We start from the raw sequence: 18,214 nt of genomic DNA, 5'->3' as shown, positions 1-18,214 counted from the left end.
TAATACAGACGAATGTTAAAGAACATAAAGAATCTGCATTGGTTAGTAACAATGTGGATGATAGTATCCTAGAATAGTGGCAAAGGCCAGAAGGCCACACTTAACAATCTAAGCAAGAGCCAGAATTAGTGTAATGGCAACTAGTTTGGAAACAGTGGCCAGGGTCAAGGCTATCACCAATTGTAGTCTTGATCAAGAAATTGCCAGTATAATAAGGTATGCCGAGATAAGGAACTCTAGTCATCAGGCTGATGATATAAAGAATAAGATTAGATACATGACTTCAGAGAATGAGAGCTAAGTATTTAGGTTCAGGGGGTGGGGCAAGTCAGGATCTATCACTCAAAAGTAAAGGGACAGTGACTGTGCCTTGCTTTTCTGCCAGCAAGAAGCATGCATTGTGCTTGGTGAGGCCTGTAGAAGCTTTCAAGGCAGCAGATCTATATGGAAGAGTTTTCTGACTTCCTTACATGATGTGAAAGTATTCTACTTTTGGACAAGAATGAGTTGTGTGGCAGGAGCAAGCTGTGCATGTGTCACATCTTACACTAGGAGAGATGTACACAGTACAGAAGGCCACAGCATGGATTCACTGGAAATCAATCTTAATACAAGATCCATAGTACAGATTCCAAAGGCTCTGAGTGAGGCCACAACATCAAGAAAGAGTGGGTAAAAAATGCTTCTGGCATGCCATTTAACCCCGGCAGAGTGTCCAGTCAGGGGCACAGGTAACTTTGTAGCCAGAACTAACTCTCAAGATGTAGGTACTACTAGACAGCCATTTGAGGTAGCTCAGAAGCACTCCATTATAAAGTGGAAATGATACATTCAATATTGGTTTAAATACCTGTCTTAGTTAGGGTTTCTATTGCTGTGATGAACCACCACGACCATAAGAAGCAAGTTGGGGAAGAAAGAGTTTATTCTGCTTACAGTTCCATATCACTACTTATCATTGAAGGAAGTCAGGACAGGAACTCAAAGAAGGCAGGAACCTGGAGGCAAGGGCTGTTGCAGAGGTCATGGGAGGGTGCTTCTTACTGGCGTGCTCCCCATAGCATGCATGTCCTGCTTTCTTAAAGAACTTGTGACACTAGCCCGGGGTGGCACCACCCACAATGGACTGGGCCCTTCACCACTGATTGCTAATTGAGAAAATGCCTTATAACTGGATGTCATGGAGGCATCTCCTCACCTGAGGCTCCTTATCCCTGATGATTCTAGCTTGTGTCAACTTGACATCAATCCAGCCAGTGTAGTACCTAAGGGGGCGCAAGGAAACTGAAAAGGTGACCCCAACATCTCTGTCAATTTCCACTCCAGCACACTCACCTCTAAGTCGGCCCACATGCATCTCATGGGGCCATTTCTCATTGTTTGGCAGAGGACAAAAATGCTTAAGCTTAATTTGTTAATGGTTGGTTCACTATATGATGGATGAGTATTGTCTTATAGCCTTACCTATGGGTGACTTTGTAAGTCAGTGGTAGAAGAAAAGCTCCCAGCCTGGGGAAGGCATGCCTTATGTACCACAACTGACCATCCATTCTGTGTGGAGAAAGCATGGCCCAAGGGACATGGAGTTCTACAGGGAGACACCTGAGGATGAAGCTCTGGCAGCATAGCCATATATAAGGACCTAATCCCTGTGTTTACATTTTACTATCCATAAGATGGTGTGCATTTCTGGAGAAGCACTGAGCACTCAAGGGCTCAGAAGGAGACGACTGCCTTGGGGATTGTGCATTATGATCATGAACAGAGAGAAGCCTCGGCAGCAGAGGTAGAGGCTACCATGCATGTCCCCAAGAATGTACATGCTAGCTGAGGCTGAAAACTACTACAGCTGCAAAGCCTTGTCTGCATGTAACAAAAGAACAAAAGCACGTGAGTTCCAACAAGGTATATTATTTATCTTGGCAGTGTTTTAGCCTGGTTATAAGTGACATGTAGGACATGTAGAAACTCACCTGTGGATGAGTTCTTCCTTCTTACTGTGCCTAAGTCAGTACAACTGTTCAAAGGCTTACATTGTGACTGGTCCACACATGGTAGTCCATACAATATGCTTAGGATAAGCACCCACGGGATGGTAAGGAAATGAAACATACAGTGTGTATCTGCCTATGGGAACCAGGCACATTCCATACTGTAGGCTTAGTGTTTTAAAAAATCTAAAAAGGGTTATCAAACACTTTGACTGCTACATCCACTCCAGTAGTGACCTGCCTGACAGGCCGAAAAGCCTGGATGCGGTCCTGAGGTGGAAAGTTCACGGAAACTTAGTCTCCTGGAACCATGGCATCCTGTATAACGAATGATCCAATGTTCTTGCTTTAGTCGGTAAACAGATCTGTGTGCTTTCCCTTAATATTGCTTTATTATAAGTGCCTCTAAGGATTGATTTTGACATATAGCTAAGTTACATTCCTCACCAGTCCTAGGCAGTCCTTGAGCTGACCATGGGCTTTGAATTCAGTAAGAATGTTGCCTATTCAGTGACATTCAGATTTGCCTCTAGTATTGTAAGAGAGATAGTGAAAGAAATCAGGCATTACTATTTACTACATAGAGTTAGAAATCTCAGGGCAAGTTACTCCCCATATGCAAGAATTTACCATTATCTAGGAAGAAGGAAGGTTTTGGTCTAAGGAGGAACCAGAGTAGATACTTGGAACTATAGATAGCTGAGTTACACCCATACACAGGAATTTACAATGGCCTAGGGGGAAGGTAGACTACACAATAGACTAGAATGGGAACTATGTCAAGGGCACAAAGCCCTTGCCCCTGACTTCTAAGATTAAGCTGACCTTAGGTGGGGCTGCTTTCGATCCCAGTTGTTAACATTGAATTTTATCCCAGTTGGGTGCTGTTAGCTTTTTGTACACATTCCTCTGTTTTGTGTAAATGTCACTTATAAGATGTATGCTCACTTTGAGAAAAGTCACATTCAGATCCACACTCCCTTTTGTCTTGTCTGTTTGTCATCTCCTTCTCGCCAACTCCTTGCCCATCTGTAACAGGAACCCGAGTTTCGCCAGTGGATCGAGGACACAAGTTAGGTTCTTCTGTGGCATTTGACCCTCCCTTCTAGCCCACTGTCCAAAGATAGGGGAGAAAAGATGGTGAATAGAACAAGGGGATGTGGATCTGTTTAGAAGTAGTCCTTTGGGGGCAATTCTAATCTCCATTCTCAGGATACCAGCAGTCCAGTTCAGTGGTGTCAGGATACCAAACACGAATGCCTGGACACCAGGAGAAGTTCTCTGCTGTGCCTCTCTCAGTAAAGTGAAGGTCAATGAAGATGAAGATGAGTGACCAACAAAGCCTTGATAGGCGAGCTATGTGACAACCCTAGCACTGACTGCTGAGTCCTATTTCTACTCCCTCCAAATATTATGTTTTCCCACCAGTCTTGCCTCAGCAAAATATCATGCTGAGTCTGCCTCAACGAAACAGCATGTGAGTCTGCATCACATGACACAACCAGAAACTTCCACTTCACCATACTACTGTGAGGTTGTTGGCCTGAAAGAACCTTTCAAAGCTGTCTGTAAGGTGTAATAAAAGGACCCTTCAGTGGACAATCTTTAACGCTGACGGAGCTCCCTCCTTCAAACTTTAGATTTTATTTTTATTTTTAAGTTGGCTTTTGTCTCCCCTCTCTCTCTCTCTCTCTCTCTCTCTCTCTCTCTCTCTCTCTCTCTCTCTCTCTGTGTGTGTGTGTGTGTATGCATATGTGTACAAATGGTGTGGGTGTACATGGGAATGTTGGTGCATGTCCACAAATGTATGTGATGAGAGTTCAGCCTTAAATATCTGTCTTCAGATTCTATACCTTTTATTGTTTGAAAATGTCTTTCATGGGCCATAACTCATTGATTTTGCTAGGATTCCTGGCCAGTGAGTCCAAGGGCCTACCTCTTTCTGCCTTCCCAGCTATGGAAGCAGAGTGTACACTGTCACACCTACTTGTTTCATTAATCTTGAGTGTTGGGAATTGGACTGAGGTCCTTATGTTTGCCCAGAAAGCACTTACCTGAACTGAACTGCCTCCTCAGTCCCCTAAATAGCCAAGCAACAACAACAGACAAGTGGCCACTATATGACATCCTGTTCATAAAAGGTTGGATTACATAATTTAGGCAACTGAAGGATGAAAACAGGGATGATTAAGATTCATGATTTCTCTCCCTGAAATCTTATACTCAGTGAGTTTATAGATGCTTCTTTACAGTAAGAATCTTGACTAATCTAGATTAGTCTAAACTGAAGTCTACCAGATAGGCATTTGGGTCCTTCTAAGTAGGCAAACAGAAGATGCCAAAAACATGGGCTGAATACAAGACATTGATGATAATGGTAGCAAGGAGAGAGGTTGGCTGCTTCCTCTTCGAAGAGTGGAGAATAGGACAGATTTGCTGGGATATCTCATGGTGCTTCCAATGGCCTTGTATAACTTGTTCCGTTAAAGAGAAGCATAGCTTCCAGCCTGATAGGTTTTTGATAACCAAGGGCTTAGCTGCCCTGGGATGAAGGTCTGAGATCTGAGAACAGAAGTGAGACCCAAAGGGAATCTAGCATGTGTGGAAGTAGAGAGGAATGATGCTTTAGGATCAGCTAAACATCAAGGGTATATAGCTCATCACTCCTCACTTGCCTTTTGGAGTTATGCACAGGTTGTGATTAGAACAAACAACTTGCAACTATACAGCAAAATTTATATGAAAAGGTAAGATGGTGGAAAAAGCACACGAGGTTGCTCCTTTGGATGCCAGTGCCTTGTTTGGGTCTCCTTATTCAGCCAGATGGGCCAAATGCCCAGCAAACAGTGCCTATGAACAGAACACACATTTTCCCCTTCTCTAGAGGCTAGCCTATGGCTGAGGGACAAGTGTCTCTCTGGAGTGGGTGCATACTATTTCACCCTCAACAGTAAGTGACCAGAAATTGATTTCTGTAGGGTGTTTCTTTTGCTTTAGAATTGGAGGCTAAGGGCCCACAATGAATGCCAGGACTGTCCTTAGATCAATTCAAGGCTGGTTTCTATCTGCTTTGAGTTATCAGTTACTTTCTTGCCCCTTCCATATCCAGTTTATCCTCTACCCCTTGGATACTTTCTTAAGTCATCATGTCAACAGAAGTCTCTGTGGTTGACTCTATTTTTATGACACCTGACCTAGGACAGTTAAGTGCCTCTGCATGGCTCTTCCATGCAGGCAATCCTCCTGTCTCATGTTTCATAAATGTGCCAATGGAATCATAGTACAGTGAAGATGATGTTGTCATCTTCCTTGTTCCATAGTTTTTTCAGCCTTGAGAATGAAACCACAGGGCAGACTCTCGTTTTTTTCACAGCCTGCCTATGAATGAGCCTAGCAGTCCATTTCAGAATCCCTGGCTAGCAATTACAAGCACACTATAAACATTTAGTTTAGATATTATGCACAAAATGCGTTGTTATGCACCAAGTAGCTTTCTTTGGAGCCAAAGACATTCAAGTTAAGCAAACACATTTCCAAAGAGTTGCTGCCTCACATAAATGCTTATTGTCACAGTTAACTGGACACGAGTGAGGGTTATCTGGGAAGAAGGAATCTTAACTGAGGGATTGCATCCATCTGTTTGACCCTATAGGTAACTCTGTGGAGTCATTTTCTTAACTAATGATTACTGTGGGAGGTCCATGATGGGCAGTGCCACTCCTGTCGAGGTGGTTCTGGATGGCACAAGAAAGCAAGCTGAGCAGGCTACGGGGAGCAGGCCAGGAAGCAGTGTTTGTCAGTGGTCTCTGTCTCAGTTCCTGCCTCCAGGTTCTTTCCTTGAGTTCCTATCCTGACTTCCTTCAGTGATGGACTGGGATATGTAAATCCAATTAAGTCTTCCAACCACTAAGTTGGCTTTGGTCAGAGCTTATTACATCAAAGGAGAAAGCAAACTAGGACACCTGCGAAGAGGGAATTTCATTTGAGGAATTTCCTCCATAAGCTTGGCTTGTGGGCAAGTCTATGGCACATTTACTTAACTGGTAACAGATGTAGGAGGACCCCCTTCCACTGTGGGCAGCGCCATCCCTTAGGCATGTGGGCTTGACCAGCTTAAGAAAAGTAACGGAGCAAGGCAGAGGAAGTGAGCCAGTGCTCCTTGCTTCAGTTCCTGTCTTGGCTTCCCTCCATGATTGACAATAACCTGTAGGATGCAATCAATCAATCAACCAACCAATCAATCAAAGTACATCTCCTTTGCCACTAAGTTGCTTTTGGCCAATGTTTTATAATAGCAGCAGTGAAGCAATCTACTAATCACCTCTCTTAGAATCAGTGATTTTATCAAAGAAAGTACAATGCTTTGTATAAGGTGTGGCATGCTTAGACCTTATGAATCATGGTTCTTGGTTTTTTTTTTTTTTTTTTTTTTTTTGAGACAGGGTTTCTCTGTATAGCTCTGGCTGTCCTGGAACTCACTTTGTAGACCAGGCTGGCCTCAAACTCAGAAATCCACCAGCCTCTGCCTGCCTAGTGCTGGGATTAAAGGCGTGTGCCACCACGCCCTGTTTTTCTTGTTCTTATGCATATGAATGTTTAACTACTCCAATGCCACTTGTTGACAATGTTCACCTTTCTTGTTATGTTGCCTTTGAGCCTTTGTCAAAAACAAGTCTGGCATGCTTGTGAAGTTATTTCTGGTTTTCTATTTTATTCACTTGATCTACAATTCTGTTACAACCCCCATGTTTGATGGTTGAAGCTATCTATATAAGTATTAAAATAGGCTGGTTGCTGCCTCTCACTTTCTTCTTCCTTTTCAAAATGTCTTAGCTATTTTACTCCCTTGCTTTTAAATGTAGTGTTTAGAATATTCTTTTCTATATCTATTTATAAAGCAAACATTGCTGAGGGTTTGTTAGGAACTACAGTACAACCATTTTATGGAGAAATGACATCTTTAATATATTTGGTCTCTCGATCTTTAACCAAATATGTCTTTCAAGCTATTTAGAACTCTGCTTTTCATAATCAATGCTTTATATTTTTAGGATATATAGCCTATGTATTTTTGTTAGATTAATGCCTAAGTATACTTTTGAATTGTTAAAAATAGAGTTGTGTATTTAATTTTGTTATCAACAAATCCATTGCCAATATCTAGAAATACAACTGTCTGTAGAAAATTCTATCTTGAGTCAGTTGATATTTTCAAAGGCTTATTAATGATAGGACATAAATATTTTTAAAAGCTCTTAGAATTTCTATGTAATTTATAAACTGGAGATTTTATATTTTTCTTCTCTAAATTGTATGCCTTTTAAACCCATTCCCTTCTTTTGTCTTACACCACTGGCTATGATTTCCAACACTATGTTTAGCCAATGTGTTTGGAGTAATCTCTCTTGCTCCCAGTCTTAAGGAAAAACTATTCAGCTTTTCAACAGTGATTAAAATGGCTGGGGTGGGCGTTAAGTGGATGTTTCTTATCAAGTTGAATAATTTTCTTCTTCCTATTTATTCTTATTCTTTTAAATGTTTTGGTCATGAATAGGTATTGAACCTGGTAAAATGAAATTTTACTAATAAGTGATATATTTATGACATATATTCTTTGGCTACTGATATGATAGATCTTTTAATTTGGCTTTGAATATCAAACCAGCTGTGGTCTTGGTGTAATGATTTTTTTTGTGTACTGCTTATCTAATTGGCTGATATGTTGGTAAGGATTTTTACTTTTATATTCATGGAAGGTGTTAGTCTACAATTTTATTTTATACTATGCTTGTCTGGTTTGGCATTGGTATAACAGTAACTTTAGGAAATGAGTTATAAAGGGCTCTGCTATCTCTTCTATCTTACTGGTATGATTGCATAGAACTGATTTAGTTCTTTAACTATGTGGTAGAATTCTCTACAGAAAAGATTAGTGTGATGGTACCTGTTTTTGAGAAAATTTATATAAAAAATTTAATTTATTTAGGATATTTTATTACCTATTTCATATTTGCTGATTTGTGTTACTTTTGTGATTTTTGATGCATTATACAAATTCCCTGAAGTTGGCACATTTACTTTTGTTGTTTTATATATTTATTTATTATATTTTTAATGTCTGTGGAATCTGTATTGGTAACCCTTGTTTTAATTGCTGATTTCAGTAATGTGTGCCCCCCCCTTTTTTTTTTTTGCAGTTTTGCTAGAAACTTACAAGTTACTGTCCAGACTATAATCCTTTTAATTTTATTGATTTTATGTACTGCATTTGTTCTCAATTTTTAGTTATATTTTCTGGGAGAAGTAAAGGAAACTACCTCTATGCCGTCTTCCCAGAAATAGGATTTTCTGAGGCTTTTTTTTTTTTTCTGAAGAAACTTTTTCATATGCAAGTCTCTTCTGCTTTTCAGGTGTCTAAATTTTGGGTGGAACCATCCAGAAAGGAAACTTCTAATCTTTAATGGTAAGTGTCATGTTAAGAGAAAGAGTAAGATGATTTGAGGAACACGAGGCAGGGTATCTCAGAGTGCTGTCTAGAGGTGGTGGTGTCATATTTAAATATGCAAAAACAAAAGCAACTGGTTACATGAGTGGAAAAGGAGGGAGGACACTTGAGAGCAGGGAAAGCATGATATATATGAAAAATGACAATTCTCTTGCTGAAGCAGATAGTCTATGTCTTAGTTAGGCTTTTACTGCTGTGAAGGAACACCATGACCAAGGCAACTCTCATAAGGGCATTTAATTGGGGCTGGCTTACAGGTTCAGAGATTCAGTCCATTATTATCATGGGACACACATGGCAATGTACTGGTAAACATGGCTCTGGGAAAGGAGCTGAGAGTTCTCCATCTTGATCTGAAGGCAGCCAGGAAAAGACTATTGTGTCTCACTCTGGGCAGAACATGAGCATATATATTACCTATCTCAAAGTCCTGCCTCCCCTGTGACACTCTGATCTCCAAGAAGACCATACCTACTCTAACAAAGCCACACCTACTAATAGTGCCACTGTCTGGGCCAAGCATATTCAAATCACCATAGTCTGTGTTTTAGGTGAGATGATAAGGCATGAGGCCATGTCCTTAATCAGGGGCCAGACTATGAAAACATCACAGATCACATAGAAGAGTCTGGATTCAAGGGCCAAACCAGGAGCCACTGAGTTGTGGAGCTGAGGAAGAACAGATGTGATGCTCACAAGAAGTAGAAGATGCAGTTTAAAGTTCTTGGCAGTTGTCTAATAGACATGGTGATGGGGCTTGTGGTGTAGGTGATGGGGTGGACAGAACTGGGTGGATGTAAAGCATCTCAAAATGATGGAAGCTGTAGAAGCTGGAGACTACTATCTATCTACTCAGAGAGGAGAAAAACTCAAGAGCTTTGTTAGTCAGCAGTCTATACAACAGCATGAGTGCAGATGTCAATGATGGGGAAGCAAATAGAGAAAAGGATGGTTTAGTGAAGAGTTTGGTTTAGGAAAGCACGCACTGGAGATGTCATGTGTGTGGTTGTTTAGTCCGCAGACTGTGAGTCAGCCTTCCTAAGTCAAATCCTACCCTGCCATTTTAATGTTAGGTGATCTAAAAACAAATCACTAAACTTCACTCATTCTTCATCATAATGGCTAATAGGTTGTTAGGGAAAATAAGTTGGCATAAATGTTCAGAGAAAAGGGGATATGATAGATGGATGATTGTAATTATGACTGTTATTTTTACTGTTCCATAAGTGACCTAGGTTGCATTATCAGACAAAGAAGAAGAGGACTAAATGCCATTTGTGAGATTTTATAGCCAATGTGAAATCTATTTAGTCTAACCCTCTTAGTATTAGGGATCAAACTGGAAATCTTTCCCTTCAAGCCATAGAGTGTCAAGGTGGAGTAAAACAATGAATGCCAAGCTTCTGATTATTGTCCCATTTTATTGATTTTACACTTAGACTTTGTTTGCTGTGGCTGAATGGTAAATGGAATCTGAATCCCTATTTATTTTCTTGACCCATTCTTGATCCATTGCAATTACTTCACTGTAAGAGGAATGTGTTCAGCACCTTGGTATAGGTGTTGGCTTGCTTTGATATCTTGTGTTCTTTCTTTCTCTGCCAATAGCTTGCAGATGTAAGTAGGATTATCATGCAGCAGAGATGCTGCAAGTGATGTATAGACCTTCAGTGAGAAGCAAAAAGCAATTGTATGAACAGAATCCTAATCTACTTGCACATCTGTGAATTCATGAATGGAACTGTAGGCTACTAAGACCCTGAGGTATTTGTCACACAGCTTGTAACCGATACAAACATTTTATATGACATGCTCATTCTTAATGAAAAGCTTGCCTCTCCTAGACTCCCAGGATCTATTGAAATTCTACTTCGTGGAGTGGGAAACCACTGATAGACACATACTAATGGCTCATTATGCTAGCTTCTCTCATACTCACCTGTCACTCACTGATTGCATAAAAAGAAGTTCTTATTATCTTAGTACAGTTTGTGCTGCTACAAGAGAACAGAACAGGCTGGGCGTGGTGGTGCATGCCTTTAATTTCTGAGTTCGAGGCCAACCTGGTCCACAAAGTGAGTTCCAGGACAGCCAGGGCTACACAGAGAAACCCTGTCTCAAAAAACCAAAAAAAAAAAAAAAAAAAAAAAACCAAAAAAAAACCAAAACAAAACAAAAAAAAAAGAAAACAAGAGAGAGAGAGAGAGAGGGAGAGAGAGAGAGAGAGAGAGAGAGAGAGAGAGAGAGAGAGAGAGAGAGAGAGAAAGAACAGAACACGCTAGGTAACTTATAATAAATGAAAATGTATTGCCTCAGTACTCTGGAGCAGTAGAAGTCTAAGGTCAAGGTGCCAGCACCTGGAGAAATCTTAGAGATAAAACAGGACCTGGACTTCCTCATTTTGTGGTGGTGTTGATCCTAACCACAAGGCAGGAGTCCTCATGGCTCAATCACCTTCTGGGAACCCCATTTTCAACACTCTTACAATACAGCTAGACCTCAGTGTGAGTTTTTGAGAGACAAACTTTCAAACCATTATGTCCAACACCTCAAATTCTTCTTCATAGTTTATGTGGGAGTGCAGTTCATACTCTTACATTGCTAACTATACTCTTATTATTCTTAACTGACCATTTTTTCTGTCATGGAAAAGGCAAATTTATTGTTCAACTATGTCACCAACAGTGATGTTGAATATACACAGAATACACAGATGAAGCAAACTGTGTGTTAGAGGGGGTAAGGAAAGCTTCAGGAAGAGATGAGATACAAATTGGACTTTGGTATTGATGTAGATACAGGAAGAGGAAGACAAGAATTATATAAATGGGGAAATATAGCTCAGGAAAATACAGGAGGGGCTCACCCTCATGACCCCATTGAATCCCACATACCTCCTATGGGTCACAAGTATCATTGACCTGACATATGATTTAGGGAATGATGTTTCCAGTACATTTGGGGGATATATTTAAAGTACAGAAGTATAGAAGACAGAAGTAAGAAAAAGAAAAAAAATATTAAGAGAAACATAAGCAGGTCGGCTTTTGGTAGAAATTTATTAAAATGATAGGAAGCACATTTTATTGAACATATGTTGTACCTGTGCAGTTGTGTGCACATGTGTTTTTTTCACATGTGACTTTATTTCTGATTGAAGATGAGACACTTTAATCTGGCTATAGTTCATCTACTCTGGGTAGAGACTATTCAAGGACTTCAAGCCAATACCAGATTGTCATAGAACATAGGTGAACTGAAAGTTAGGTCTGGTGCATGGTAGGGGTCCAGAGTGAGAGAAGTGACAAGAGTGTGGGGCTATAAAACTGGAAATCTCCAGAGAGGATTAAAACTTGGGAGACACCGTCTACAGGGCAAGAAGGACAGCAAGTAGGAAGGAACACTTGTACTTTGGACAGTGCTTTACATGCCTGAATGAACATAGTGCTATGGAGGAAGCTATTATTTTAGATGCCACAGTTTACATAGGATCATAGGTGGAAAAAAGGGATCCTAGTAGGGTTGGGGAAAGGCAGTAAGGGATCAGGGCTAGGAAAGCTGTGTGGTGCTCTGGATAACCTCCAGGCTACACAAATGCTTGGAATTCTACTCTTGATAAGGCTGATAATGTGAGAGGGAATGAATAGACAGGGCTGGACTTTTGTACACTAAGGGTTGATGGACAGAGCACTAAGACTGAATTATAAGGACATTTTATAACTGGCTGACAAAAAGTAGATGAGCTCTTAACTTTTAACACCTGTATGTGTTGCCCATGCATCGTGTGCAAGGGAGCATGCTTCCTGTACAGCGTTTCTACTTCCTGTGAGGTAGAGTTTATGATTCTGTCAAATAGGAAAGCTGAACTAAGTCTTGGATTAATTAGGTGCTATCCTTTAAAGAATGTTTCCATCAGTATTGGAGGTAGATCTGCCTGTGGTTCGAGAGTGTTGGATTATAACCTAACCAGGAGACTCCAAATTGCTTTTGGCTGCCTTGCTCAGCCTCTGGCCAAGCTGAAAGCCTATGGATGAAGAGAGCCATATCCAAGCACAGATGACCCATTCATTCTTACTTCTATGAGTATCTAGTACTGGTTCCTAATGATAAGTAATTATCACATTTGATTTGATCTTACAGAAACATCATCTACATAGTGGAAAGTGGTAAAGGAAACTTGCATGAAGGGTGTTGGGATGGATAACTTTTATTGTCAACTCGACACATTCTAGAAGAATCTATGAAGAGTAGTACCTCAATGAGGAATTGGGTTGAACATATCTAAGTAGGATAATTAATGTGTGACAGTGCTGACTCAGTCCACTCTGGGCAGCACCATTTTCCTTAGTTAGGGGTCCTGAACTATACGGGTGGCATAATCAAGCAGAATATGTCAAGCAAGACAGCTTGCGAGCAACTATGCTTGCATGTATGCATTATTTTGTCTCTTCTCTTGATTGCGGATATAGTGTGACTAGCTGTTTAAAGTTCTTGCTTTAACTTTTCCCCAGTGATGGACTGAAACTCTTTCTGTTCTAAGTTTTCTTTTCTCAGAGTATTTTTACTACAACAAAAGGAAGGAAACTAGAACACGTGTCCTTCCTTGGAATGAAGCTGTGTGTGAGCAGTATAGCCTGGCGCCCTCTGTGGGCTGTTGACTCAGTGCCTCTATGTTTGTAGTTACTGTCAACAGTCTCTTTGGCTCCATGGGAGTCTTGGGAGGTACATCTGCAAGCGGTTCCTCAAATAGAAATGGCTGAACTTTATATTATTTTTAAGGTCGATGATGAAATAAATCATAGGCCTGGGAAGTGTGTGAGCCTGAAAGTTGGTTGAGGCGTTCTGAAAGTCTTCCTTCCTCTGAGAGGATAAAAGCTGCAGTTCTTTTGTGCGGTAATAACAGACTGTCAACGTCTGTCTGTTTGCCTGACTCCCATTCACTGAATAAATGCTGGTAATTGCTAATTGCCTGGAGAAGAAAACTGACTCACAGCCCAAAAGTGTTTTGCATCTTGATGTTACAGGCTCTCTGTGCTGGTTTTATATCTAAATCAGAGAATGTCTTGCCAAAGCCTGTACATTCACTTGCTTCCTCAACTGCTTAGGGGTTATACCAACTCAAGTGGAATTTCTGTCAATGACATCTCACTGGGGAACTCAGGTAGTTCTTTCTGTGCATTGTATTTTCCCTTACATATTCAATAAAGGGGTGGAAAGCATTTGATAAAATTTCAAGCAAGTTGGATGTGTGCTGGGATTGATTGAAGTGCCTCCTCAAATTTGCTAGAATTTTTAAGTGTCTTTCACTCTGATTGCTTCTCTGAAACTAAATTAGCTATCACAGATTCAGCATATAGAAAGAACTACCTGATGCTCCTACATTTAATTGCACGTATGGTTTCAGAGGGTTGAAGTCCATGATGGCTGAGCAAAGGCATGGCAGAAGGAATAGCTGAGAGCTCATGTCTTGACCCAAAAACAGGAGGCAGAGGGGATTAACTCAAAGTGGCATGATTCTCTTTAAATCTCAAAGTCCACCCCCAGTGACACACTTCCTCCAGTAAGGCCACACCCCCTAGTCCTTCCCAAATGGTTTCACCAGCTGGGGACCAAGTATTCAATCATATAAGGCCATGGAACTCATTTTCATCTAACCCTCTACATTCTGCTCCCTAACCCCTGTAGATGTGTGACTATATTATAAATCAAAATGTGTTTAGTCCAACTTTAAATGTTTCCATATTCTTTCCCATTTTCAGGGCCAACATTCAAAATCTCTTTTAAGACTGGAAGCAATCTCTTATCTGTAATCCTCTGTAAAATAAAATAGAATAAAATAAAATAAAATAAAATAAAATAAAAACAAACTATACACTTCCAACACATAATGGCATAGAATGTCCATTATCATTTTAAAATGGAAAAATTGAATCATAGGGAGGCAACATTGAACAAGACTAGTCTAGTGTTAGAGGGCTCAGATGGTACCATCCTTCCAGTTTGTTAACTGTAATACACTCTGTCTCTTGGTCTAGTTCCATTCCCATGTGCAGCTCTGCTTGACACATATCCCATGGTTCTGGCACATGGCTCTGGCATCTCACACAGTCCAGGCTTTATTTTTATAGCTTCATTGCATGAAGACATTGTATGGAGACCTCTCAGGGTTTCCATGCCGAGATTCCCCTGCCACACTCGTTGCCACAGTGGCTCTCCTTAAACACAGAAGACTCTCCAGCCCCTTTACAGGTATATTCTTTATGGCTAAAGTTTGAAACCCATGGATGACATTGTTTAGTTTGACTACCCACTTGTGGAGCGAACCCTGGAACTCTTCCATCACATTTGTAGAAGCTTTGACTTGTTGTTACTTTTTGAGAGTAGAAAATTCACCTGACCTTTGCTTTTTCACAGGTTGGAAGCTTAGTTGGTCAGGGTCTTGACATGAGGGCACGCTTCCCTTTATACCAATGTAGACCAGGTCTCATGTTGATTACTTTGGTGCTTTCACCACAAGGCTCGACTTCAGCATTAACCTTTCTGGTGTTCTTTATCTCTTATAAAATACACTTTGTATTTCTTTTTTTTTCTCCACATGTTCTTTTTCCTTGGGGACCTGTGTAAGAATGGTAACTAGTAATCACACAAAAGAGTCAATAGAGTTGACATTAGGCAGTCCTGAATTCTCCCCCCACCCCCAAAGAAATTCTTTATTACTTTTAAATTTAGGTGCAGGCAAACTCTTAAGACAAGGGCAGAAAACAGCCATATTTTTGCCAAAATATCACAAGAATAGTCTGTAGCCCAGTCGCTAATATTGTTCTAATCTACAGTCTCTTGAGCTGTGCTTCCACAGTCTGCATAGTTCTTAGCACTTTCCAAAACCGTACTGGGATGATCCACTAAGTTTTACCTACAGTGTTCTATTGCTTTTCTAGTCTAAAGTCCCAAAGTATTTTACATTCCTCAACCATACCACATGATCAGGCCTGTCACAATAATATCCTACTCCTGATAACTTCTGTCTTAGTTTCTTTTCTCTTTTCAAAATGCTGTGATCACAACAACTTATAAAAGTAAGTGTTTAATTAAACATACAGTTTCAGAGGGTTGGAGTCCATCATGGCAGCAGAAACAGCTGGGAGCTCACATCTTGACCCACAGATAGGAAGCAGAGAGGGCTAATTCAAAGGAGCATAAATCTTTTTAAACCTCTAAGTCTATCCCCAGGGAGACACTTTGTCTAGCAAGGCCACATCCCCTTTGTTGAATGCTTCTATCAATTGGAGACAAAGAATTCAAACATATGAACCTATGGGGACCATTTTCATTTAAACCACTACACAAGGTCACTGTGAGTGTAAGGCTCAGAATTTTAGCTCTTGTTGATGGCCTGCTTAGTGTTTGTGGTTTTATGTTGGGCTCTGACCTCCTCTAGAAGAGAAAATCATGGCTTTTTTTTTTTTACACTGTTCTTAATACTTATATCTAATGGTAGTGAATGAATTTTGAACATTGTGGAAAGCCGTGAGCAATCGCCATCATGAGCCTCCACTGTGCCTGCGTGGCTTAATTGGTAAACAAGCAATGTGCACATGTGCGAGAGTGTTTTCGTGCTAAGTCACGGCCCATCCCGGGGCGTGGTGATGAGGCTCTGGGAGAGCAGCCAATCAGGTGTGGACATGCCACACTAAGGTGTATATAAGCAGTGCCTTTTTGGTGCTGGGGGTCTTCCTCTTCATGTTGAAACTGGTGTAATAAAGTTGCTGCAGAAGGATCTGGTTTCTCACGTGTGTGTTCTTGCTGGCGAGACAATAGCATGTGTGAGAATTGGTGCCGAAACCCGGGAACTACCTTACCATCGCCAGCACCGAGGAGACCCTCCGTTTGCGGGGCGGATTCAGAACTGCAGTCAGGTTGGTTTTTTAAGATTCTGAGAGGCATGTTTGGTTCTGGTCTTTCTCTACAATTAGAAGGGGCAATGGAAGCCTTTGTAATTGTTTTTGCAGCACTTATCCTTTTCCTTATAGTGAAAGCAGGACAGGGAGTGCTGGAGAAGGTTCAAGACAGCATGTCAGAAACAGAGTGGGGTAAAAGATTGGGAGCTCAAAGAAAAAAAGGTATACCTAAGAAACAAGGCCCTTCCAAGGATTCTGGATCTGAGGAAGAGAGAGAAAAGGGAAAGGACACCCTGGGAGAGAAAAAGGAGAAGGGAGAGAAAAAGGAGAAGGGAGAGAGAAAGAGGAGGAAAGATAAAGGGGAGAAGAGAAAAAAGAAGGGGAAGGAGTTCCCTGAGAGGAAGAACCTTTATTCGTTAAAAGAACTTGAGGGCTTAGGACTTGATAGCTCAAGTTCAAGTGTAGAACTTAGTCCCTCGGAGGAAGAAGACTCAGAGGAAGAAGCAGCCCACTATGGGGAAGAAAGATACCACCCCGATGAGGGTAGAAATAGTGAGCCAAGGAGGAAGTTAAAAGGAAATGGTGGTTTAAGTCAGGGCATGGTTCGGTCTCCGGGCCCTAGCGCCCATCTACCTTATGCAGAAAATTTCTGCTCAGATTCTTTTATCCCTTGAGATGAGAGGCAAAAATTACAACAGATGTTTCCTATCTTTGAGGCAGCGGATGGAGGACACGTTCACGGGTCTGTGGAGCACATACAGATCAAAGAACTTGCTGAGTCAGTCCGTAATTATGGAGTTAGTGCCAATTTTACTTTATCTCAAGTCGAAAGACTTGCTACTTTGGCCATGACTCCGGGAGACTGGCAAATGGTGGCAAAGGCTGTGCTCACTAATATGGGGCAGTATTTAGAATGGAAAGCATTATGGTATGACATCTCTCAAACGCAAGCAAGGGCTAATGCCGCAGCTGAAGGTGATTAGAGAAATTGGACATTTGATCTGCTGACAGGTCAGGGACCATATGCAGCTAATCTGACAAATTATAATTGGGGAGCATACGCTCAGGTTTCAGCTGCTGCCATAAGGGCATGGAAATCATTGCCCACCGGTGTTGACAGTGTTGCAGAACTCCAGAGAGACAATGAGGCACTGAATCAGGTAAGAGAGGAGTGCTCTCAATTGGCTTGGGAGAGAGGGTCGGTTTGTGTTCCCTCAGGATCATCGACAACAGCTGCAGGTCCCGACGTGACTGACAAGGACCGTGAAAGAGCAAGATGAACCCCAAGATGATCCTCTTGCTCCTGATGATTGAGACCAGGATAAGTATACCTCTGTGGGCCATAGTAAGATCATGGCCAGTACCTTTACCGGTACATTCCAATTCTTTTACCTTGCCTTTGTTTTTGGCAAAGGAATATTTTTTGGATGTGCCTTATGCACGACAAACTCCTCAAGAGCCACAGGTGTATAAGAGTAGATTATCTTTAATTGGGCAGCATTACTCCCATTAGGTATATTAATGATTCTTTTATTAAGAGTACAGACCTATCCAATCACCTGAAGGGGAACTGGTCACAGGAGCTGGAAAGGTTGCAGACGCGGCTGCAGATACAGATCCTGAACCTCAATGGGACCAGAGTGGAACCAGTGACCCTTGGAGATTTTACCTCTTGGCTTGTCTCTGTATTTTATTATTTTAAGGAGTGGGTGGGGGCTATATTGTTTGGCGCAGCCTTATGTTTTGGGATAGTGTTTATGCTATGGTTGGTTTGCAAACTCAGATCTCAACAAAACTGTGACAAGGTCGTTATTGCTCAA

The 18,214-nt window shown here is 41.2% G+C and overlaps 1 protein-coding gene across 6 annotated transcripts in view; it reads right to left on the bottom strand.

The window, feature by feature from the left end:
* The window catches only part of Oprm1 (opioid receptor, mu 1), a 279,617-nt gene that overhangs the window by 153,168 nt on the left and 108,235 nt on the right, over positions 1–18,214 (bottom strand). The gene's annotated exons all lie outside the window — the stretch shown is intronic.

The sequence above is a fragment of the Mus musculus genome, chromosome 10 (genome assembly GCF_000001635.26).
Source record: "Mus musculus strain C57BL/6J chromosome 10, GRCm38.p6 C57BL/6J".
Lineage (NCBI taxonomy): Eukaryota > Metazoa > Chordata > Mammalia > Rodentia > Muridae > Mus > Mus musculus.
This window is presented reverse-complemented; position numbering and strand designations above follow the sequence as displayed.